This window comes from Scyliorhinus canicula, chromosome 11, assembly GCF_902713615.1.
Source record: "Scyliorhinus canicula chromosome 11, sScyCan1.1, whole genome shotgun sequence".
NCBI classification, from domain to species: domain Eukaryota; kingdom Metazoa; phylum Chordata; class Chondrichthyes; order Carcharhiniformes; family Scyliorhinidae; genus Scyliorhinus; species Scyliorhinus canicula.
Window position 1 is genome coordinate 70,361,211 of NC_052156.1, and position 26,644 is coordinate 70,387,854.

Genomic DNA, 26,644 nt, shown 5'->3' on the forward strand with positions numbered 1-26,644 from the left:
CTCCTACTGAGGTCAATGCAGTGAATCCTGCATCTGACAGACACACTGATAAAACGTCCTGTGCTACTAACAGTGAGGATTCTGACCATAGAAAGGCTACAACACCACCCATGGGTGTAATCACACGCTCAGGGAGCTTGAGCAGGCCGAACACAAGATTCCAAAACTTTATTACAACTTAGCCTGGAACTGACTTCTAAATTTCAGTTTCTTTCTAGCAGAAAAGTGAGGGAAGAAGGAGAATGAATGTGCTATGCACCGGTTGCTTACAGCTTAATTCATGCCTCTATATATGTATATAGTTCTGCATTGTCAGCTTATTTAAGTATGTGTCACACAATAAGTACAGCACCTAGTTTCCTATAGTGCACACTGTTAGATCTCATGCTACCAGGTGTCCCAATCAACGGGCAGAGCACAAGTGTTGAAATAGCTACAGGAGCTGGTTGGTGCAATGCAAACTGAGCGACATTGAGCAGGATATTGATGAATATTGTTGCTGAATCCCCCACTAAACCTCCCAGGGTTACCATTGATCAGAAACTCAACTGGGCTAGCCATATAAATGCTGTGGCTGCAAAAGCAGGTCAGAGGCTAGCAATCCTGCGATGGTGACAAAGAGGTCAGAACCACGCTGTCAGACTCTCGTCGAAGTAAAAAAAAATGTTTAATTGTCGACTGTGTGCAGACATCGAGAAAGGATTAAGGAGCTAAAAGCTTCGCTTCATCAAAACTGGTGATGGAGCGGTGACAAATATTGATAGCAACGAATTTAGATCACAGAATTTACAGTGCAGAAGGAGGCCATTTGGCCCATCGAGTCTGCACCGGCTCTTGGAAAGAGCACCCTACCCAAGTTCAACACCTCCACCCTATCCCAATAACCCAGTAACCCCACCCAACACTAAGGGCAATTTTGGACACTAAGGGCAATTTATCATGGCCAATCCACCTAACCTGCACATCTTTGGACTGTGGGAGGAAACCGGAGCACCTGGAGGAAACCCCTTTCTTCCCTTCCTGAATAAAATTAATAAAATTTGGCCTTTTGTGTCACCCACTCACCTCTCTTTTCATTCTGGTGACTCACAGAAGTCGAGAACCGTAAGGGTCGGGGCGTCTCGAAAACGCTCACTCAAGAGGGTTCATTGGTCAGAAATAAACAGTGACCCACTCTCTCTCTCTCCTGAGAAGTTGTCCCAATGTGACACTTCCACTGTTTACCACCACCTGCAGGAGAGAGACACTCAGGCCCAAGAGTGGCAGCCGAGACCACCGCGTGTGGAGTAAACAAACCTTTACACCCATGTGCAAAAGCGGAACGCGCAGCTGATGCAAAGATGCAAAATGCAGGAATTGTGGAAAAAGGGGGAACATCGAACCTCCGTGTTGGGGAAAGAAACAAGAAATATAAAAGGCAAAAACAACAGGCATGATCTGCCAGCTGCACCGCACCCGAAAGAGAGCATGACGTGACCGGTAGATGCTGGGAGAAGCTTCCCTTGGTCTTCCCGGCAGCCAGTAGGCCTCGCAAGATCTACCTGGACCTTGTAAGGTGGCGTGATCAGGATCCCACCCACAATGGGCAAGACCAAGCCTCGCTCGTCTAAATAGGTTTTAAACCTACTTCGGGGTACTCAGCCGGGATCTACCAGCCTCCCAGCATAAAACAGCGTCCCCAGGAACTCAGCAGCCAGGAGCCTGTGGACCAGGCGAAACGGTAACCGGGGGGCCTCCTGGGTCATTGGAGGCCTCTGGCAGTGCAAGGTGGCTCCCTGCATCCCCCTGGAACCCAGGCACCTTGGCACTGTCAGGTTGGCACCTTGGCACTGCCACCCTGGCATTAACAAAGTGCCCAGGGTGGCACAGCGAAGCTGGCAGAAGCACTGCCATGGTGCCAGGGTAGCAGTGCCCAAGGGTCACAGCCCGTCAGGAGCCATGCCCATAAAATGAGAGTAGATTGGGGATTTCAAGGATGGGAGAGTTGCAGTGTAGGTATGAAGGGGCCTATGGAAGGTTGGGAGGGTGGGGGTTCTGGAAGGTGATGATCCGAAAGGGGGCGTGGGAAGACCCTGAAAGGGGGGCTTCCGCGACCCCACCGCAGTGTGTCATCATTTGGGGGAGTGTGGGGGAATGCCTGTATGTGTCAGGGGTAACATTGCCCATGGAGGGGGTTGTGGGGGATCCACAAGCTCATTTAGAGAATGTAACTCCCTTTCAAAATAGTAGTCCAATCTCTGAGGAGCCAGCCAGTGAGTTCAGCTCCCCGGTGATAAAAATTATTCTAAGTATGGGTTTGACCAGGGGGAGAATCTCCCCAGGCCTGAAAAAGTGACTGAGGGTGTCATCTAACCAAATGCCAAGTGTGGTAGTGAGCGGGAAATGCCGCGAGTTTCCTGACCACCTGTAATGACATGTAGAATATCATTTGTGTACATAACACATAATAACCAAACTGTGTATAAACATTAGGGCCTGCATGCATAAATTACAATTCTAGCATCCGACCACAGGTGGTATGGCGATAGGAGTAGGTGAGTGGAAGACACCCACATGTAAGACAGGACGTATTCTTCTGGGCAGCACAGAGAGATACAATCTGGAGAGCAGGCACAAACTGCAGTAACTTATCGAGCAGCTCCTGGGTCAACAGTAATCAATAATAGTTAATCATAGTTGTTTGTAATTAGCTATGGTATCCAACTGTAATCTTAATAGACACCACAGAAACCCTTTAGTGTTTTAGTTAATTAATAAACAGATTTGTCCGTTTACAAAACCCTATGGTCTCTGATCACTTCAACTTCAAAGACCTCGCCATCCGTGCGTGCAGAGAACATTACACAACCGACTCAGTGAGGCAGTCACCGGTATCTAACATTAATTAGGCCACTTGATGGAGCCCCATGAGCTTCACGCTGAAAATGACTGTCCCGCCAGCTGATTCGCTGGGACCATGCTTGGCAGCACCTCACTAACGAGGGGGAGCAGCAGGGAGACTCCCTGTTTACCCGAGGAGGTTGGAGGGTCTGACATTGGGCAACCAGTGCCGTCTGGGAGGCAATGGCAGGGGCCATCAGCTCGGGAGTGTGACAAGGAGGATTACCACCCAGTGCCGCAATAAGTTCTATGACCTCCACCAGACCGCACTGGTGAGTTGGCAATAGTCGCAGCTGCCACCCCTGGGGGCCTCCCCAACGACTCAGCGCCTGCATGCCCCAGCATAATACCTCAGCATACCCCAGCACACCCTGGCATTCAGCAGCACACCCCACTCATGACCAGGATCAGTGCCCATGCGTGTCCCCCGCCATACTCCCTCCCCATCATAAGCGATGCATTGAAACGTGTCGCTCACAACGCCCTCTCTCTGTTCCCGCACGCGAAGTTGGACCATAATAAGCGGGAGAGGACCCAGATGGGTGGCAGGGTAGTGGACCTCAGCGTCCTCACCACTTATGAGGAATTAGTCCTAGAGGTAATTGGGGTGGTTGAGGACAGATCGGTCACCGACATCGAGACTGGCCCGCACCGCAAAGGTGAGGATCCACCAGCCCCAACTAAGATGATCTGTCACACATGAGTTCATGCCAAAATAATGATCCTTCCCTCCCACTGACCACATGTCCATTCTCCCGCAGGATCGCAACCCGGCAGGCCAGATCATCCAGGGTGGGCCTGCGCCCTGGAGGAGCATGTCAGCAACACTCAAGCAGGTCCGTAGCCAGTTGGAGGAGTCCCAAAGGCAACGGGCACAGGAGATAGCGCCAGCAATGTGTGGCATGGAGGCCAACAATGCTTAGGTGGCAACTGCAATGGGGAGCCTGGAGCACAACTTCAGTGGTGGTGCCCAAGGCATTGCTTAGTCAGTGACGGCATGGCTGAGGAGCTCGACAGCATATTCGAGTGGCTGGGGGATGTGTCGCAGATGCAGGTGGACCTTTTCAAGCCTCTGTGCAGCATGCCCCAGTCTCAGGGAGACATTGCTGAGGCTCTCCGGAGCATGTTCCGGTCACTGAGGACCTCTACCAGGTGCAGATTGGCATTGATGAGGCAGTGTGGAGCAAGGCCCACTGATGAAGGAGCATCGCTGGGAGGATCAGCACCATGGTGCAGACATTCAGGAGCCGCCAGGACTGGCAGAGTCGGATGATGCAGGAGCAGCCAGAGCCCAATCCAGCTACCCCTCCATCTCAAGGTGACCCCCAGGTGCCAATGGGCACCAATCGGGAGGAGGGGGCGCTGGAGGCTGACCTGGAGCCACCCGACAGGGAGACGAGGGCAGTTACCAACCCTCCCGTATCCACCCCCCTTTGACAACAGCGGGTCACGGGGTCAGCATGTTTAATAGGATAGCATGACTAGGCATGTGCCACCGCCAAGTCGGCAAGGGCCCTCCGGCCCCAAACCCTGCAGAGAACACCTGCCAGGGGCATCAAAGGCCACAGGCCGTCTCCACCGCTGATGTGCATCCTGAGGAAATAAATAGCAATGGCGGTAGAGCTCAGAGGGCTGAGAAGATTGAGGATCACTGAGAGGACATTTGATGGGGAGGGGGGGCGCGGAGGGGGCACAATCAGTAGCTTGAGGCAATTGTGGTCACTATTGTACTTGTACACCATTAAACATATGTTGCACCCGCGACATTTGAAGCCTCCGTCATGTTATTTCACACTGTGGGCAGGTCTGCGCCTCCCTCCCACTTAGCCCTCTGCCCTCCCCCGTGCCCAGCCTCCAGGCTCACTGCTACGGAACCTGCAAGGCATATCACATGCAAGTGATGGGTGTAGGCGCGCACTCAGCAGACAGACAGGAGTCAGACTATGGCATAGATTGAGGAGAACCAGAGCTCACTTCACTGTGGGTTATCATCACCCTCCTGCCTTGTATATTCACCCACTGACAGTGCTGACACAGGCCTATGACCCTGGAGTGAGGTAACACATATCCCGGGGGGGGTGCAACAGGGCAAAGGGGTGGGGGGGGGGGGGGGGGGGTAGGTGGTGGGTGATGTGTCGCTGTTTGGGGGAGGGGTGATAGGGCAGGGTAAGGTATACCGGTGTTTGGGGGGGGGTGCACTTGGTGGGGGGCGGTAGTGAGAAGGGGAGAGGGGAGAAATGATTGACAAAGCCATGTCCTATGGGAAATGGGTGAAAATGAGGGCCTCCCTGATCCTCAAAGCATGCCGAACCCTCGCTGCTGCCTGCCCTCCATCCTCCAGCTGGTTCAGTGGGTTGTCTCGGGACTCGTCCTCAGCCCTTCTTAGTCCGGCTCCTCCTCGTCCTCCTCCTCTGAGGCTAGTGCATGTTCCTCCTCCTCCACCTCCAGCATGTCACCCCGCTGCTATGCCAGGTTGTGGACGGCACAGCAGACCACCACAAAGCAGTGCATCACCAGAGCAGTTGAGGCATTGGAACTGCATTTTAAGCAGTTCAATACACCACTCAATAACAGCCCAGGTGGCCACATTGGCGTCTTTAGCCAGGACCTGTGGGTACCCTTTATACTCCAGGGGCCAACCGATCACCCTGGAGTGTCCCTCGAAGATGCCGGAGATCTCTGACTGCCCTAGGATATAGTTTGTGCACACTCCCTGGGAAGCATTCACTCACGTACATGATCTTCACGTGGTAGTCGCACACAAGCTGGACATTCAGGGAGTAGAACCTTTTCATGTTAATGAAGGGTGCTCCCAGGCCACCCGGTGCATGTAAGGCAATGTGCTAGCCAACTATATGGGCATACACGATCCAGGTGAGGTGGCATGGCGGACCCACAGTCCCTCGCACTCTCCCAGACCAGGAATGACTCGCCACCAATGGTGGTGGGCCCCCCTTACCAAACAAGCCCCCCCCCGCCACCAATGCTCCCCCACTCCACACCTGCACACCGGGACAGCAGCGCCAATGCCTGGGCTAACTGCCAATTTTCAAGATGGCTACTCACCTCCTCGGGTCCCCAGAGCAGCTACTATGCAAGCATTATTTTTTACAATTGGTGTACTAAATGTTGCCTGCGTGACTGCCCACTGGGGAGCTGGTTAGATTGAGGGATGCCGTTCGATAGTGGGTCCCTCCCGATAATGGGATGGCAATTAGCCTTAATTGGTGATTATTGGTTTCTTGCCATGTGATCCAGATCTGACCAACGGGGAGTGGGCGGGTTAGATGGGAAACCAATCTGTGCCCAATGTGGTTCCTGATTTCAGCCTCTCCCGCTGTCTAACCGGCCTGCTCATTCTCTCGCCCAGTGCGACGATGCCGGTAGATCGTGCCCTAAGTGTCGTTAGATAGCAGTGGGGCACCCGCAGACAGAACTGACGAGAAACTCCCAGCAAAACCCACCACAATGTTTTTTTAATTTTCCAATTAAGCAGCAATATAGTGTGGCCAATCCACCTGCCCGGCACATTTTTGGGTTGCGGGGGTGAGACCCACGCAGACACAGGGAGAATGTGCAAACTCCACATTGACAGTGACCTGGGACCGGGATCGAACCTGGGTCAGTGCTGTGAGGTAGCAGTGCTAACCACTGTGCAAACTCAGCCACAAATGACACTTAGAAACTTTTCTGTTAGATTGAGCTCAAAACATATCAAATGGAAAACTGAATAGAGGGTAAAGGATCCGCATGATTTAAAAAGGGTGCATAAAATGACCAAAGTCACAGTCAGATAATGAACTGTTATTGAATGTACTGTCCATTGCAAGCGCAACTGTTTCTGCGTCACGCCTTTACTGACAGACAACCAGAGGTGGACACTGTAGCAGTAGTTTCACTGGTTCCAGAAATTGTTTACTGAGAGAAACTACAACATATCACCTTAAAACCCTCAAAGATAATCCTAAAAACCTATCCTGGGGAGGTGGTTGTGTTGAGAGGCTGTATCGATGTAAATGTGCAGCCAAATGAACAGATTGCGGACTTGTCCCTGCACATAGTTAAAATTAACTGTCCAGGGAGAATCTGGTTGGAGAGAATCAAACTAAACTGGACCGAGGTGAATCTCATGTGGGAATCTGAAGCAGGTCTACTGAAGATTTGGAAGGAACATGCCATTGTCTGTAATGGAGAGCTGGGAAGTATGAAAGAGATCTTAGTCAAGCTAAAGATTAAGGACTAAAGCCAAGCAAAATGTTGAAAGGCTCGGTCAGTGCGATACTTTTCGGGCCTAAGGTCAAGGCAGAATTATAACTGATCAAAATAGGGGTCATCAAAGCTGTGATTAGGCCCCGGCAATAGAATCCGTGATGAAGAAAGGTAGTTCAATTTCAAAATCACTATCAATCGGGTACTGTGTGCAGAGCATTACCCTCTGCCTTTAATTGATGATTTATTTGCTGGGTTGGCTGGAGGCCAGCATTTAAGTTGACCTTAGTCGAGCATATTTCCAAATAATTGTATATCCAGATTCACAACAATATTTGACAATCGTGACACAGGAAGGGCTATTCAAATATAAATGGCTTGCATTTGGCATCGCATTCGCATCTGCATTGTTCCAATGTGCCATGGATCAAATTCTAAGTGGACTCAAAGTAATCCAGTGCTACTAGAACAATATCTTAGTTACTGGAAAGAATGAAGAAGAGCATCTTCAAAGTTTAGATGCCACCCTCCAGAGACTAGAAGATTATGGACTACGAATTAGAAAGGATAAATGTGAATTTTTCACACCTTCTACTGAATGCCTGGGGCACATTATCGCTGCAAATGGACTGCAAACATCTCCTTCAAAAGTAAAAGCTACAACTGAGATTCCTGCACTTCAAAACTTTAATCAACTTTGATCGTTTTGGGTTTATCAAACTATTATGAAAGATTTGTCCCTAATCTAGCAACTATTATCATGCCTTTACACAACTTTATACAACTTCAAAGCCTTTTTACAACTTATTGTGTCAAAACAGGAATTGGAAATGGATTGATCAGTGCGAGAAGGCCTTCATACAAGCTAAAGAGGGACTACTAAAGTCAGAAGTCCTGATACACTTTAATCCAAAGTTACCCTTGCAACTAGCTTGTGGTGGATCACTTTACAGGTGGGAGTTGTGGACTCTCACAGAATGCACAATGGTGAAGAGAAGCCAATAGCGTTTGCATCAAGATTTTGAACGAAGCAGAAATGAGCTTGCACAGAGAGAGAAGGAAGCTCTAGGCATCATTTTCAGAATCAAATGTTTTTACCAATACCTATATGGAAGGAAATTTGCTTTACTAATGGATCATCAACCATTGACAATGATGGTTGGGCCTCACACCAGCATTCCATCTCTAGCAGTGAGCCAGATGCAGAGATGGGCATTGCTGTTGTAAGCACATACAATTAGGATAAAATACCATCAATCAATGAAGAGTGCAGGAGAGCATGCCAGGAGCATCATCAGGCATACTGAAAAGTGTGGTGTCAACCTGATGAAGCTACAACACAAGACTACTTGTGTGCCAAACAGCATAAGCAGCAAGTAGTAGACAAAGCCAAGTGATTCTACAACAAACACATCAGATCTAAGCTCTGCAGTCCTGCCAAATCCAGCCATGAATGGTGTGGACAATAAAACAACTCGCTGGTAGAGAAGGCTCCACAAATATCCCCATCCTCAATTATGGAGGAGACCAGCACATATGTGCAAAAGATAAGGCTGAGGCATTCGCAACAATCTTCAGTCAGAAGTGCCGAGTGGATGATCTATCTTAGTCTCCTCCAGAGGTCCGCAGCATCACAGATGTCAGTCTTCAGCCAATATGATTCACTCTATGTGATAGCAAGAAACAGCTGAAGGCACTGGATATTCTAAAGGCAATGGGCCCTGACAATATTAAGGCAATAGTACTGAAGAATTTTGCTCCAGAACTTACTGCATCCCTGACCAAGCTGTTCCAGTACAGCTACAACACTGGCATTTACCCAGAAATGTGGAAAACATCCCAGGATATCAGCAAAGTGATGGAAGGAGTCATCAACAGTGCTATCAAGCGGCACTTACTCACAAGAACCTGCTCATGGACACTCATTTTGGGTACTGCCAAGGTCACTCAGCTCCTGACTTCATGACAGCCATGGATCAAACATGGACAAAAGAGCTGAATGCTAGAGGTGAGGTGAGAGTGACTGCCCTTGACATCAAGGTAGCATTTGATCGAGTATGGCATCAAGGAGCTCGAGTTAAACTGGAGTAATTGGGAATCAGGGCAAAAGCTCTCAGCTGGTTGGAGTCATACCTGCCACAAATAAGATGGTTGTGGTGGTTGGAGGTTAATCATCTCAGCTCCAGGACATCACCACAGGAGTTCCTCAGGATAGTGACCGGGGCCCAACCATCTTCAGCTACTACATCAATGGCCTCCATTAAATCATAAGGTCAGAAATGCGGATGTTTGCGGATGACGCCCAAAGTTCAGCACCATTTGTGACTCCTCAGATAATGAAGCAGTCCATGTCCAAATGCAGCAAGACCAAGACAATACCCAGTTTGGGCTGACAAGTAGCAAATTGCATTTGCGTTACATAAATGCTAGGCAATGACCTTTTCCTACAAGAGAGGATCTAACCACCGCCCCTTGACATTTAATGACATTACCATTGCTGAATCCCCCACAATCAACATTGTGATTATCATTGACCAGACACTGAACTGGACTGGCCACATTAATACTGTGGCTACCAGGGCAGATCAAAGGCTAGGAATGCTACAGCAAGTAACTCACCCCTAACCCCCCAAAAAACTGTTCACAATCTACAAGGCACAAGTCAGGAGTGTGATGGAATACTCTCCACTTGCCTTGATGAGGACAAAGCAGCCCGCGAGATTGCTCCCTTTCTACTAACATTCACTTCCTCCACCACCGACGAACAGTGGCAGCCGTGTGTACAATCTACAAGATGCACTGCAGCAACTCACAAGTTTCCTTATACAACACGACCACTACCATCTGAAGGACAAGAGCAGAAGATACCTGGGAGCCCCACCACCTGGAGGTTCCCCTCCAAGTCATTCACCACCCTAACTTGGAAATATGTCACTGTGCCTTCACAGACGTGGGATAACACCTCGAACTCCCTCCCTAACAGCACAGTGGGTGTACCTACACCTCAGGAACAGCAGCGGTTCAAGAAGGCAACTCACTACGACCTTCTCAAAGGCAACTAGGGATGGATAATTAATGCTGGCCTAACCAGCGACACCCAAATCCCGTAAATGAAAATAAATAAAAAATCCCCATGGGAACGCTGAGGAAGTCTCTAAATTACCTTTACCTAAAGAGTCATCAGTGAATAGTCATAGTGGTAATATTTTCTATTTCAAAGAAGTTGATAACTCTCCTGTAACCACAGGACAAGTTAAGAAGTATACCAGAAATAAACCACTCCTGTCAGAAGTTATGGACATGATACTTTGTGGCAAAACCATGGGAGCAAACCCAGAGTTAAAGCCATATGTTACCCAAAGACTCAAGCTATCCGTACAGGTTGGTTGCCTCCTCTAAGGGATGAGGGTCATCATTCCACCTTTGCTAAGAAAATGTGTCCTAAACCAACTTCATGAAGATCATTGTGGGATTGTAAGGGTAAAGGGATAGCCAGAAGCTATTTTTGTTTGGATTGGATTGGATTTGTTTATTGTCACGTGTACCGAAGTACAGTGAAATGTATTTTTCTGCGGGCAGATCAACAGATCATTAAGTACATGAGAAGAAAAGGGAATAAAAGAAACTACATAATAGGGCAACACAAGGTATACAATGTAACTACATAAGCACCGGTATCGGATGAAGCATACAGGGGTGTTACTGAGATCAGTCCATAAGAGGGTAATTTAGGAGGCTGGTAACAGCGGGGAAGAAACTGTTTTTGAGTCTGTTTGTGCGTGTTCTCAAACTTCTGTATCTCCTGCCCGATGGACGACGTTGGAAGAGTGAATAGGCCGGGTGGGGGGGGTTTTTGATGGCCTGTTCTAGATAGTGAGATCGAGGAGAAGACGAGTGTGTGTTCAGCTTGTGCAAAGGTTCAAAACCTGTCGCCAGTGGTATCATTACACCCATGGGAATGGGCAGAAGGGCCATAGCAAAGAATTCATATAGATCATGGCAGACCATTCAAAGGCCGAGTATTTCTCATTGTGGTAGACCACAGTTAAAATGGGTTGGAGGACACACTAGGAGGACAAGCATCTAACTGTAATAAAGCCTCTATTGTACCCATTCGAGTCTTTAGTACGATTGATAGCGCATCAATTTATTACAGTTAGATGTTTGTCCTCCGACTGCAGCTGGTAGAATGGCTGCTCAGGAGAAGTCAAGCATATTTATATGGCTCCTTGTGGGCGGAGTTAGCCGGCAGGGGCTACCGGCGAACCTGTAGTATAAGTACTACTGTACATCCCCGAAAACAGGTACACACACAATTACACAGTGGATCACCACACGGACACTTGCCATTGTCTAAACAGAGACAGGACCGGTCTCCTACACCGTTCAAACCTGGGATGATGTAGTGTGGAGAAGACACACTGACCAACTTTTAACAATTAGAACTAGTTTGCCAGAGACAGAGTCAACTGAGATTCCGCAACAAACAGCCAAGTGAAGGTCTCGACATTCCTGAGAACCTGGCAAAAGCACAAACAACTGTGGAAGACAGTATCCCAGTTGAGGACACTTCAACACTGAGTCAATCTCTGAAGACTATGCCAACTCGGGTTGAGACAACTACGGACAACATCCAAACGAAACCAAAAACACCAGAGGTTGCAGTAAACAAGGAAAAGTGGATGATTAAAGGTCGCCGACAACCACACAGAAATCAACATCTTCTAAAATGTCTAACTTACTGACTGCTGAGTTTATTAATTGTTCATATTGTAAATTTGGATTGTTAACATTATATTGTGTTTCACTGCAGGAATGTGAAGAGGGAGGAAAGTGTTGTGTATTCATGTTAGCTCCTAGTTGGAACAAGGTCACTTTAAGAGTACAATCCGCGTCATGTATTGGTGACGTCTTCGGCCATTTTCGTGGGCAAACCGGCAATATATCCGAACATCCTGCAGAGTGAACACCATCCCAATAAAGCTCTTATTTGTTTGTCCCTTCGTGGTCTGGAAATCTATCCTATAAAAATACCACAGAAATGTATTCAGTTGTTTGGGAAAATACAGAGCCTCAGTGACTTCCATGATGCAACAGTGGACAGCTAACTGGGGGAATATGATGTGCTCCAGACTGGAATGAGTCAGATGCATTAAATTCCATGGTCATAGTAGCCTTCACAGGCACTGAAAATGCCGTCTTCACTGGCTCTGAGGCTGCAGCGGGTGGCAGATTTCGGTGAGGACCATTATTACTGAGGCAGAGATGCCTAGCGCATTGTTCTTCACTATAATTCGTGTAGAAGAATTGTTCCCCACCATGTTATAATCCTGGGAAGATGCAAACTACTGCACTGGTCTGAAAACCAGTGTTCTGTGCAAAACCCTTGAAGGTCTTCAGCATATACCACACCATCCTTGGCGACATTAACAATTTTAAAGAGACCACCAGATACTGCTACAAATTCAGCAACTGCTAGTGGAAATCAATCAGCAACTAATGTGAAAGATTGCTGACCTTTTTAAATAGCACTGGTGGGCCCTTCATTCTTGCTCTCGAATGCAAGTCCTGCTGTGTGAGTTCAAGAGAGGGCATTGAGCTCCAAAATGGCAGCACTGACATCATATTAGCTCTAAACACTGATTAACATTATGATCTGTCTACTCTGCACACTTCCATGTGTCTCACTTGTGTCTGTACACTAATGGTGAGCATAGGCTGCACCACATTTTGTAGCCCTCAGTTGGTGTATTTGCTCCAAATGGGACCTCAAACTTTTAGTGTCAGAAATCAGCCAGAATTCTCCGACTGACCTTGCTGGCAGGTTCCTCCGTCCCATTGACGGCAAATCCTTGCCGTAGATTACCAGGCGGTGGGTAGTGCATTTTGATGGAACCATCAATTCAGCGAACACGTGTAGTTGGATCTGAACAGAGGCTTTAATACACTTACAACAGAGCCAGCCTATTTGTCGTTTAACTCCATGAACTGGCAGGCTGGCTCTAAGGCACTGATCTTTATACATCGGTCCCAGGGGGAGGAGTCCGGGGCGGAGCCAAGGGAGGAGCCCAGTACAAACTCTCGCGTACTCCCAGAACGACTCCCCCTGGTGGTCGGATAGTATAACTGCACTTACAATGGTGGAGAGTGAACATATATACACGGCGTTATATTGGTAACTATATACAGTATTGATCTTACAACGGGTAGATGACGAACATATATACATGGAGTGATATTGGCAACTATATATAGTGTGAATCACATTCACCACATTCACCCCCTGTTAAAAAATCAAGTACGGCGGGGGTGATGGCTCAAAGAGTCAGTCTGTCCGGTGGACGAATTGTCCGTTTTGATCTGCGGAGCACCGGGGCTGCCACCTCTTGCGGTGGCTGGGCGGACATCGAGGTCTGGGGTACGGTTGCCGGCTCCGGGGCGAGCCTTGTCCGAGCCTCATGCACCTCCTGGTCGAATGGAGACTGGGGGCACGGGGGGCGGGCTGGTGCTGGTGCTCGGGATTGGTGGGGTGAGCTCGCAGAATCGGGGGTGCAAGGGGGCGGCCACAGACGGAATGGGGAAAGGAGTCCTTGGTGGGGGTAGATGGGGGGCTGGATCCAGCGGGTGCCAGGTCCCGGAGGGATACTGTGTCCTGGCGACCATCCGGGAACTCAACAAATGCATACTGTGGGTTGGAATGAAGCAGGCGCAACTTTTCAACAATGGGGTCGGTTTTATGCACCCTGACGTGCTTCCTTAGGAGAACCGGGCCTGGCATCCTCAGCCACGCCGGAAGTGAGACCCCTGTGGTAGTGCCCCTGGAAAAAATGAAGAGTCGCTCGTGAGGGGTTTGGTTGGTAGCTGTACAGTGGAGGGATCTAATTGCGTGGAGCGCGTCAGGGAGGACTTCCTGCCATTGGGAAACTTGGAGCTTTCTGGACCTGAGGGTCAGTAGGACGGTCTTCCAGACCGTCGCGTTCTCCCTCTCCACCTGTCCATTCCCCCTGGGGTTGTAACTGGTAGTCCTGCTCAAGGCGATGCCCTTGTCGAGCAGGTACTGACGCAGCTCGTCACTCATAAAGGACGCACCCCGGTCGCTCTGCACGTAGCTGGAGAAACCGAACAGGGTGAAGACACTATGCAGGGCCCTAATGACTGTGTGGGAGGAATCGGGAGAACTCGTCAATAATGTTAAGGAAGTAAATGTTTTTGTCAGTGGAGGGGAGTGGCCCTTTGAAATCAATCGCAAGGCGTTCAAAGGGCCTAGAAGCCTTGACCAGGTGGGCCCTGTCTGGTCTATAGAAGTGCGGTTTGCACTCCGCACAGATCGGGCAGTCCCTGGTGACCGCTTTTACCTCCTCGTTGGAGAAAGGCAGGTTTCGGGTGACCCCTGGGTAGCAGAGGTCATCGTGGATGGCTTTTAGGCAGCTAATTTGCACGCTGGCGCATGTCCCGCGGGATAGGGCATCCGAGGGCTCGTTGAGCTTCCCTGGTCGATATTTGATATCACAATTGTAGGTGGAGAGTTCAATCCTCCACCGAAGAATTTTGTCATTTTTAATTTTGCCCCTTTGCGAGTTGTCGAACATGAAGGCGACCGACTGTTGGTTGGTAATGAGGGTGAACCTCCTACCTGCGAGGTAGTGCCTCCAGTGTCGGATAGGCACCACGATGGCTTGTGCTTCCTTCTCGACTGAGGAGTGTCGGAGTTCTGAAGCGGATAGGGTACGGGAGAAAAATGCAACGGGCCGCCCTGCTTGGTTTAAAGTGGCTGCTAGCGCTACCTCTGAGGCGTCGCTCTCAACCTGAAAGGGAGTGGATTCAGCCACCGCCCGCATGGCTGCTTTGGCGATGTCGTCCCTGATGCAGCTGAAGGCTTGGCACGCCTCAGCAGACAGGGGAAATAGTGTGGCCTTGAAGAGTGGGCACGCTTTGTCCGCATATTGGGGGACCCACTGGGTGTAGTATGAAAAGAGCCCCAAGCACCGTTTTAGGGCCTTGGGGCCATGGGGGAGGGGGAGTTCTAAGAGGGGCCGCATGCAGCCCGGGTCTGGGCCCAGGACTCCATTCTCGACGACGTAGCCAAGGATGGCTAGTCTGTTTGTGTGGAACACGCATTTCTCCTTGTTATATGTAATTTTATTGGACGTCTAGAGAAAAAGGTGGAGGTTGGCGTCGTGGTCCTGCTGGTCATAGCCGCAGATGATAACATTGTCCAGATACGGAAACGTGGCCCGCAGCCCGTACTGGTCTACAATTCGGTCCATTGCTCGTTGGAACACCGAAACCCCGTTAGTGACGCCGAAGGGAACCCGGAGGAAATGGAAGAGGCGGCCATCAGCCTCGAACGCCGTGTAGTGGCGGTCCTCCGGGCGGATTGGGAGCTGGTGGTATGCAGACTTCAGATCCACCATGGAAAATACCCGATATTGGGCGATCTGGTTTACCATGTCTGCGATTCTGGGGAGGGGATACGCATCTAGGAGCGTAAAGCGATTGATGGTCTGGCTATAATCAACACACATGCGGAATTTTTCCCCGGTCTTGACGACCACCACCTGAGCTCTCCAGGGTCTGTTACTGGCCTCTATGATCCACTCACTGAGCAGCCTTCGACCTCCGTTCTGATAAATACCCTATCCTGCAGGCTGTACCGCCTGCTGCGGGTGGCTACCGGTTTGCAATCCGGGGTGAGGTTGGCGAACAGAAGAGGGGGGGGGGCGATGCGCAGCATGGCAAGGCTGCAGATAGTGAGTGGGGGCAGGGGCCCGCCGAAGCTGAGGGTGAGACTCTTGAGATTACATTGGAAATCCAAGCCTAAGAGGAGTGGCGCGCAGAGGCCGGGCAAGACATACAGTTTAAATTTGGAATAGCTAGCGCCTCGAATCATTAGCGTTGCTGTAGTGCGGCCTTGGATTTGAATGGAATGGGAGCCCGAAGCGAGGGCGATAGTTGACGGGATAAATAGGGAGGGAACAGCGTCTTACCAGCTCTGGGTGTATGAAGCTGTCTGTGCTACTGGAGTCGAAGTGGCACGACGTGTTGTACCCGTTGATCTGGACCTCCGCCATCGAATTTCTCAGATGCTTGGGGCGAGATTGGTCAAGGGTAAACGTGGGCCACGTGGTGGGTGCCCGGGAGAGTTGAATTCTTCCGAGCGGGCGTCCTGTCGACTAGATGCCGCTGCGTTCTGGCGAGCTTGATGCAGGAGCACTGCGCTGAGTTGTGGGCCATGTGGTGACTGCCCGGGGAGGTCGTACTCCTCCGATGAGCTGTTTGAGTCTGGGGATGCAGCTAGGGCCCGTGGATCGCACGTGGAGGGTGGTGATGAAGATGGCGTCCAAGATGGTGGCCCCCATGAATCGCACGTGGCCGGCCGCATGGTGGAGGTTTGCCAAGATGGTGGCCCCCATGGATCGCACGTGGCAGGAGGGGGCGGAGCCTGAGCGTAGGCCACAGCATTTCAGGCCCCGCGGGCCTGCTGGTGCTGGGGGCGATGTTTTTGGACTGTTGGGGTGTTGAGGGCTGGGGCCCTTCTGCCGAGGCACACTTTAGCATAGTGGCCTTTCTTCCCGCAGCTGCTGCAGGTCACGGATCGGGCTGAGCAGTGCTACCACGGGTGCTGGCTTTGTCCACAGAAGTGGTAGGCTGGAGCAGTTGAATAACTGGTTTGGGGAGCTGAATAGTGGCAGGCTGGAGCAGTTGAATAACTGGTTTGGCGAGCTGAGTAGCTGGCTGGGGGAGCTGAGTAATTAGCTGGAGTACCTGGATATTTTGAGTAGTTGACTGGCACAGTAGGGCGGCCGGCTGTGGCAGCGCGATAGCTGGGGGGGCCTTGCGGCACAGGCTGGGGGAGTCCTCAGGTCGGGGGCCTATGCAGGGTTAGCGGGGTCCGCGGGAAACGAGTTGAGGCTGCGGAAGGAAACTTCCATCGTGATAGCAGCCTCTATGGTAGTCTCTAAGCCCTGGGCCCCATTTTCTTATAGTCTCTGGCGTACATAGCTAGATCGAAGGCCCGCTACAAAAACATCCCGGACAGTAAGCTCCCTATGTTCGGCCGCGGTTACAGCCTGGGAATTGCAGTTATTTGAGAGATTTTTCAACTCGCGTGCAAATTCAGCTAAAGTTTCAGTAGCCCGTTGTCGACGAGTCGTGAACACACGGCGGGCAAAGACCTCGTTCATGGGCCTAATATACATTTTGTCCAAAATCGCCAGCGCTGCGGTGTAGGAACCGGCTGGATTTAGTTGTGTAGAAATTCTGTGGCTTACCCTCGCGTGCAGTAGGCTGAGCTTTTGTTCCTCCGTAGTTTCAGCGGTGCTGATTTCGGCCGGGTAGGCCTTAAAACATTTCAGCCAGTGGCAGAAGGTTTCTTTCGCCTCTGCATCCTGCGGATCGAGTTCTAGACGTCCTAGTATCAGAGCGGATTCCATGCTTTACTTCGGCAGCTTCTTAAGTATATTAAATTGATGGAACCATCAATTCAGCGAACACGTGTAGTTGGATCTGAACAGAGGCTTTAATACACTTACAACAGAGCCAGCCTATTCGTCGTTGAACTCCATGAACTGGCAGGCTGGCTCTAAGGCACTGATCTTTATACATCGGTCCCAGGGGGAGGAGTCTTGGGCGGAGCCAAGGGAGGAGCCCAGTACAAACTCTCGCGTACTCCCAGAGCGTCTCCCCCTGGCGGTCGGATAGTGCAACTGCACTTACAATGGTGGATAGTGAACATATATACACGGAGTTATATTGGCAACTATATACAGCATTGATCTTAGATAATGAACATATATACATGGAGTGATATTGGCAACTATATATAGTGTGAATCACATTCACCACACATATGATGGAAACTTTGCTAACAGCGGTGCCATCAGAAGATCAAGCCACTGGCCAATGGCAGGCCACCTCTGCTGACACGAATCACGCTGTGCAGGAAGGGGCAGGAGTACAAAACAAAGAACAAAGAATAATACAGCACAGGAACAAGCCCTTCAGCCCACCAAGTCTGTGCCAATCCAGATTCCTTATTTAGACCTATTACTTATTGCCCAAACAATCTGTATCTCTCCATTCCCTGCCCGTTTTCACGTGCCCATCAAGATACATCTTAAACAGCTGCCAGGCGGCCTGGATTGGTTTTGGTCTGATAAATGCATGCATCCCCACATGAGTCAACACTCAACACCATTTCCCTGGTAAAATAAAATCCTGCTTCTCCGGTGTGAAACATTTCAGACGAGTTTCTACGTTAAAGTAGCTCTGTGTAGGCAATTCGCTGGTTTTTACAGTGTCATCTAAATGAAATTCTAAATGAACAATGATGATAATGGGTCTCTACTTCATATCTGGCCTGAAGCAAGAGCAGCTGGTTCCTCAAAATTCATTGTCATTAAACTCAAATAAAAATAGATACTCAGGATAAAGTGGCAGTGCAATATACCTCCCTGTATGCAAGCACACAATTCCACTCGTCAGCAGATCATCAGGATATCATGACTGAAGGTCAACGCCAGCATGCTGTCTCCTGCTTTATATCCTTTCTTTGGACATCACTGCATTAGCAAACAGTCAAGCTGTTATAGATATGGCTGAGATAAGTGAAACGAAACCTAAAATCATTCAAGAGCAGCCTTTGTTTCTGATAAATTTCCTTGGGAAATGGCAATAGCTCCTCGGATATCAGTCCTAAGTTAGACAATCAATATTTAAATGCAAATCTTGCATTTTATACCAAAGCCGCTTTGTGCTCATTGATACGTAGCTGATGCTGATCAACATCAGCAGGAGATTCAGAGGGAGCTCAGCACTCACTGTGATTTGCAAAGCAACTTAATTGGGACATGACTGCACTTGAAAACATAGATACATAGAGAGATAGGTAGGAGAGCGAGGGATAAAGATAGATAAATAGGTAGATACAGGTCGTGAAAAATTATATCGATGGATTACCGATAGCATCCAATGCTAAAAATGCAATAACACTTTTTAGATTTATTAGCAATATTAAGAAATTAATGTAGATTGCACTGAAATCATGGATAGAATTTTACAGCACAGAGGGAAACCCTTTAGCCCATTCTGCCTGGGCAAATTCTTTAAGATTGATCCACTTTCCTTTCAGAAGTTATTATAGATTCAGCTTCCGTGATTATTTCGGGAAGATATTTCATGGGAGAACAACTCTCTAATTCATGCAGTGCATCTTGAAGATAGTACACATGGCTGCCACTGTCCATCGGTGGTGGAGGGAGTGAATGTTTGTGAAAGGGGTAACAATCAAACGAGTTGCATTATACAGGATGATGATGAACTTCTTGAGTTTTGTTGGAACTACACTCAACCAGGCAAGTGGAGAGTATTCAATTACACTCCTTACTTGTGCCATGTAGATGGTGGACAGGCTTTGGGGAGTTAGGAGGTGAGTTACTCAGAATTCCTAGCCTTTGACCTACACTGGTAGCCACAGTATTTATATGGCTAGTCCTGTTCAGTTTCTGGTTAATGGTAACCCCCTGGATGTTGATAGTGAGGGATTCAGCAATGGTAATGTCACTGAATGTCAAGGAGCGATGGTTAGCTATTTTCTTGTTGGAGATGGTCATTGCCTGCCACTTGTGTAACATGAATGTAACTTGCCACTTGTCAGCCCAAGCCTGGATATTGTCCAGATCTTGCTGCATTTGGATATGGACTGTTGTTGAGGAGGTTAGGTGGAAGCTAAGTGGGGGAGGGTGCAGGGTGACAGTTATATGTAGGTAAGCGGATTGGGTGGCAGGTGGGAGGGTGAAGGGTTAGACTGGCAGGTACATGAACATAGAACATAGAACATAGAACGATACAGCGCAGTACAGGCCCTTCGGCCCACGATGTTGCACCGACATGGGAAGTCAAAAACTAAAGGCCATCTAACCTACACTATGCCATTATCATCCATATGCTTATCCAATAAACTTTTAAATGCCCTCAATGTTGGCGAGTTCACTACTGTTGCAGGTAGGGCATTCCACGGCCTCACCACTCTTTGCATAAAAAACCTACCTCTGACATCTGTCCTATATCTATTACCCCTCAATTTAAGGCTATGTCCCCTCGTGCTAGCCATCTCCATCCGCGGGAGAAGGCTCTCACTGTCCACCCTATCTAACCCTCTGATCATTTTGTATGCCTCTATTAAGTCACCTCTTAACTTTCTTCTCTCTAACGAGAACAACCTCAAGTCCATCAGCCTTTCCTCAAAAGATTTTCCCTCCATACCAGGCAATATCCTGGTAAATCTCCTCTGCACCCGTTCCAAAGCTTCCACGTCCTTCCTATAATGAGGCGACCAGAACTGTACGCAATACTCCAAATGCGGCTGTACCAGAGTTTTGTACAGCTGCAACATGACCTCATGGCTCTGATACTCAATCCCTCTACCAATAAAGGCCAACACACCATAGGCCTTCTTCACAACCCTATCAACCTGGGTGGCAACTTTCAGGGATCTATGTACATGGACGCCGAGATCCCTCTGCTCATCCACACTACCAAGAATTTTACCATTAGCCAAATATTCCGCATTCCTGTTTTTCTTTCCAAAGTGAATCACCTCACACTTCTCTACATTAAACTCCATTTGCCACCTCTCAGCCCAGCTCTGCAGCTTATCTATGTCCCTCTGTAACCTGCAACATCCTTCCACACTGTCTACAACTCCACCAACTTTAGTGTCATCTGCAAATTTACTCACCCAACCTTCTGTGCCCTCCTCTAGGTCATTTATAAAAATGACAAACAGCAACGGCCCCAGAACAGATCCTTGTGGTACGCCACTCATAACTGAACTCCATTCTGAACATTTGCCATCAACCACCACCCTCTGTCTTCTTTCAACTAGCCAATTTCTGATCCACATCTCTAAAGCACTCTCAATCCCCAGCCTCCGTATTTTCTGCAATAGCCGACCGTGGGGAACCTTATCAAATGCTTTACTGAAATCCATATACACCACATCAACTGCTCTACAGAGGTTAGTGCAGCTGGTGCATGGGGGAGGGGTAGGGTAGAATTTAAGCACAAGGGTAAGATGGAAGTTAAATGAGGAGGGGATAGGATGGATGTTATGTGGGTGAGGGAGCGGGGCGGCACATGGCACAGTGGTTAGCATTGTTGCCTACGGCACTGAGGATCTGGGTTCAAATCCTGGGTCACTGTCCACGTGGAGTTTGCACTTTCTCCCTGTGTCTGCATGGGTTTCACCCCCACAACCCAAAGATGTGCAGGAAGGTGGATTGGCTACGCTAAATTGTCCCTTAATTGGAAAAAAAATAATTGGGCACTCTAAATTTTTAAGAAAAAGTGGATGAGGGAGTTGGGTGGGTCAGGGGTCAGGAGAGTAGTTGGGTGGTTAGGAGAGTGTAGGTGGGAGATCCAGTGTAGAGTTGAGAGGTCAGTAGTATAGTTACGCAGAGCGAGAATTGATCTTAACCTTTTTAACATTTCCGAGGTGACTCTGCTGGTAAGTGAATGGGAAACCTGTGACTTTAACTCAGAGATTTGGGTGAGGGTTCCAGTCACTGCAAAGTTACCCAACCGAAGTTGGGGCGTTCAGGGATAATGGTTGTGGGAAGAGGGAGGGGTTGGGGGGGGGGGGGGTTGCGGGGGGGGGGGGGGAGATAAGGGAATACCTCTGGCATAAGACCATAACCTAATCGGGATAATTCCAGGGTATGACCACAACATAATTGTAAATTCTGGGCCAATGTTCTGAATGGGGTCTAACATGCAGGGTTACTTACGCTGCGGTAATCTCAGCATCGCTATGCTCAGAGCAGCGCATTGCTGCGCAAGGAGTTGATGTTCTCCTTTAATCTACAAATTGCCATTGGGAGAGGAGAAAATCATTGTGAAGCAAAGAACTAGCTGCAGGGAGATATTGGGAGAGGAACTTTCAACACAAAAAACAGAGAAGGATCCTTCTCATCAGCACAAACTGGGATTCTGACATTGTACCAAAGCACAATGCGGTTCCTTATGATTTATAGATATTCATGAGCAAAACCAGATGCCAACAGGCTAAATTTGACTGATTTCAGCGGGTTGAAGTGGGGAGAAAGGAAAGCAACAATAAAATAAAGATCAGCAATAACAGTCTGAGAATAATTTTAGCATTCATAAATCTCAATCTGGTCAAATGCTCTATAAAGCTACATTGCACAAAGCCCTTTAGATCTCATCCGAGAGTAACAACAGTATATCATTGGGCTGAGCACCCACTCAATGTATAATCGCTACAGATGTCCTGACTACACCTCTCATCCCACCAAATGCTGCAAGCAATCATTGTTCAAGCAAATGCTGTATTAAATCAGCAGTGAAACATGTTTTCTTCTTAAAAAGAGGAATCCATTCTGTGACTTTTATGTTTGTTTGATGAAGTGCTATTTATTATTTAACACTGTGTATTTGGGGACAAATTCAGTTATTCTTCACCTGATCAATTTTCTGAGAAACCTGACAGCTTAATCTAAGTTTCCTCGGTTCACTTGCTCACAGATGCTATCAGGAACGAATCCGAATGTCCAAAATCAGTTCATTTTGACTTTCAGGTATAATCCTCAGATTTGAATATTCGGAAGATCGTATTCAAACAGATAAGCAGTCTGAAACAAGGACGGGGCCAGATTGCTATGATTTATCTTGCTGTTCCGCATGGCCCTTGCATTCACTGCTTCATCACCCTGCCCCCCCCCCCCACCAACCCCCCCCCCCCCCCCCAAACCCCCAATCCTCCCACTGCCATTGGAACTGAACACAACCCTGCAAAGTGCTATTACCAAGTTAATTTAGAAACAAGATTGTTGGTTGACAGAAAACAATTGTCCATCTGATAGAAGTATAGTAACTTGAGGAGGTAATTCAGCTCTTTGAGCCAGCTCCACCGTTCAATTAGATCATCTCAACTCCTTTTTCCTGAACTTCTAGTGGTGGCGATGTGCTGAACAGTCACACGAAAGGTGGCTCCCCTCTGGAACTTTAATTTTGGCCCCTGTGGTGTCTTTTGTGGCTCAGATCCGAGGATGGTTGGCGTAGTGTTCACAAAGACCACAACTAGCTTTTGTATTAGACAAAGCTAAAGATTTATTTCCACTACTTAATTCAATTCAACCTCTTACTTCTGTATAATAAACAATTGACAATAAATGTGCAATCCACACTCATAAGACATAGGAGCAGAATTAGGCCACTTGGCCCATCGAGTCTGCTCCGCCATTCAATCACGGCTGATATTTTCTCATCCCCATTCTCCTGGCTTCTCCCCATATCCCCTGATCCCCTTATTAATCAAGAACCTATCTATCTCTGTCTTAAAGATTCTCAGTGAATTGGCCTCCACAGCCTTCTGCGGCAAAGAGTTCCACAGATTCACCACCCTCTGGCTGAAGAAATTCCTCCTCATCTCTGTTTTAAAGGAACGTCCCTTTAGTCTGAGATGGTGCCCCTGGTTCTAGTTTTTCCTACAAGTGAAAACGTCTGTGTTCTATGTTCTATGTTGATGTGCTTTCCATGCCTGATCTATCATTATCTATATGGCCAGAGCACTCACTGGACCAATCACCTGTGCATCCCAGTAGTGGGGACAAAGGGACACTGGAGCGGGGGAGAGGACCAAAATGGGCCAAATATTGGAGGAAATTCCCCCAGACGGGAACCACTAGGTGACAGAATGTGCGAGCACACTGAGGTAAGAGGAGAGGGAGGGAGTGCCTGGCAGACGCTAGGGTAATATAGCAAGGCAGGGAAAAGGGGGGGGTAGAGAGTAAGGGAGGGATGATAGAAAAGAGAAGCCCATTGGGGCACAGGGAAGGGGGTAGGGCTGGGCAGTGGGACAGGAGGAGGGGGGGGGGGGGGGGGGGGGGAACAGAAATTCCCCATCAGAATAGTCACCTGGAAAGTCAGGGGACTTAACAGCCCAATGAAAAGATCCAGTGTCTTCGCCCATCTGAAAAGCATGAAGGCCAATGTAATCTTCCTCCAAGAGACACTCCTGAAGGAGAAGTACTAACTGAGGGTAAGAAAGAGTTAGATAGAATAGTCTTCCAAGTATGCTATGGGACGAGGGCTAGGGAGGTGGCCAGATGGTTCAATATGAGGCTGAACTTTACAGTGATGAAGACATTGACAGACCAGGGGTGACGATATGTCATGGTTAGCGGTGTCCTGGAGGGATACACTGCTGGTACTGGTAACTGTATGCAACCTCACCTGGAATGATGCAGACTTTACGAAAAAGACCATGTCAGAAATGCCCGACCTAGATTCCCACCAACTCATTATGTAGGGGGGAGAATTCAACCGCATATGGGACCCACGGATGAACAAATCCAGCCCTAAATCAATGAAACAATCAGGAATGGCTAGAGAACTGAACACCTTTATGGAACAGATGGCGGGGGATGGGAGGTGGGGAGGGGGTTGTAGACTCATGAAGGTTCACACACCCAAGGGAGAGGGAGTTTTTTTCCAAAGTCCACAAAGTATATTCTCACATTGACCTCTTTGGAATAGGGAAATCGTTGCTTCCTGGGATAGTCAGGGCGGAATATCCCATTAGAGCAATCTCCGACCATGCTCCACACTATGTGGATGTGAGGTTGGAGACAGCTGGGCCCAGCGTCCCCCATGGAGGCTGGACACAGCCCTCCTTGCCGACAAGGGATTCTGTGAGAAAATATCACAGGCCATCGAGGAATACAAAACCTGCAACCAGAACGGGGAGGTCTCACCCTCCACAGTCTGGGAGGCACTGAAGGTAGTGATAAGGGGGGGATAATCATGAATAGAGCACTTAGGGACAGAAAATGAGGGTGGCTATGCAACAACTGGACAATTCCATATTAGAGGTTGACCGGCAATACTCCACAGTCCCATCCGTAGAACTACTGGCAGAAAGGAAAAAGTTACAAATGGAGTTTAACCAGCTTTTCACTGGGAAAGCATGAACCAGCTCAGCCAGGCACAGGAGACATTCTAGGAACATGGAGACAAGGCCAGCCGCCTGCTGGTTCATCAGCTGAGGAAGCAGGTAGCCATGAGGGAAATAGTGCTGGTAAAAGATAAGAATGCAAACTAGTCACGGCCCCGGACAGGATCAATGAGGCATTCGCAATCTATTACCGGGGGGCTGTACACCTCCGAAGCCCCGGAGGGGGACTCAAAGATGAAACAGTTCTTCGACAGGCTGACATGCCAGTCGTGGGGGAGGATAAAAAACAGGGACTGTGAGCACCACTAGCACTGGAGAGCACCACCTCCATGCAATTGGGAAGTCACTGGGTCCAGATGGATTCCCGGCGAACTTTTACAAAAATGCATGACACTGGCCCCACACCTGTGGGAGATGTTCAAAGACTCTCCGCTATCGAGGGGCACCTTGCCCCATGCTGGTACAGGCCTCGATATTGCTGATCCCTAAAAAGGACAATGATGTGACGTGTTGCAAGTTATACAGAACCATTTCGCTCGGAAACACTGATACTAAAGTCCTGGCAAAGGCCCTTGCGAGGCGACTGGAGAGATGCGTGCCAGAGGTAGGCGCAGAGGATCGGACGGGCATTGTCAAGGGTAGACAACTAACAGCGAACATCAGATGCCTGCTGAATGTGATTATGACCCCCCATCCGGGGAAGTGACAGTAGAAGTGATCATCTCCCTTGACTCAGAGAAGGCCTTCAACAGGGTCGAATGGAAGTACCTCATGGAGATACTAGAACAGTTTGGGTTGGGCCAGGATTCACCTCATGGGTGAAGCTACTGTACGGTGCTCCCATAGCGAGTGTATAGACGAATGCTCCCAGCTCAGGATACTTTTGGCCATAAGGCAGGGGTGCTCTTTATCCCCATTGCTATTTGCTTGGCAATTGAACCACTGACCATCACTCTCACATCAGCGAAGGGGTGGAGAGGCGTCCAAAGAGGAAATAGATAGTAAAGAATATGACTCTGTGCAGATGGCCTGCTCTCAAGCCCCTGAGCCAGCATAGGCGGAATAATGGACCTGGTAAGAGGGTTTGGAGCCATCGCGGGCCAGAGAGTCAATCTGAGTAAAAGCAAAATATTCCCCTTGAATCCACAAGGAGCAGAACCAGAGGTGGAGAAAATGTCGTTCAAACTGGCAGATTCCGATAATGGGGATGCAAATAGCCCATGATTGGACATGGATCCAGAATTGGAACCTGTCGAGCCTAATGGAGGAGATAAAGAGGAACTGCTTAATTGGAATGCACTCCCGCTTTCCCTGGCAGGGAGAGTACAGATGCTCAAAATAAATATACTGTCCAGGTTCCTTTTCCTGTTCAGATCCCTCCCGATCTTCATCCTCAAGATCTTCTTCAACAACCTAGACAAATCAATCATGGCATTTGTGTGGGGGAAAAAGAATCCTCGGATCCGAAAGAGCATCCTTCAAAGAAAGAGAGGCATGGGGGGTGGGGCTAGCCCTCCCGAAGCTCCAGCTCTACCATTGGGCAGCCACTGCAGAGAAAGTATGAGGCTGGGTCAAAGACCA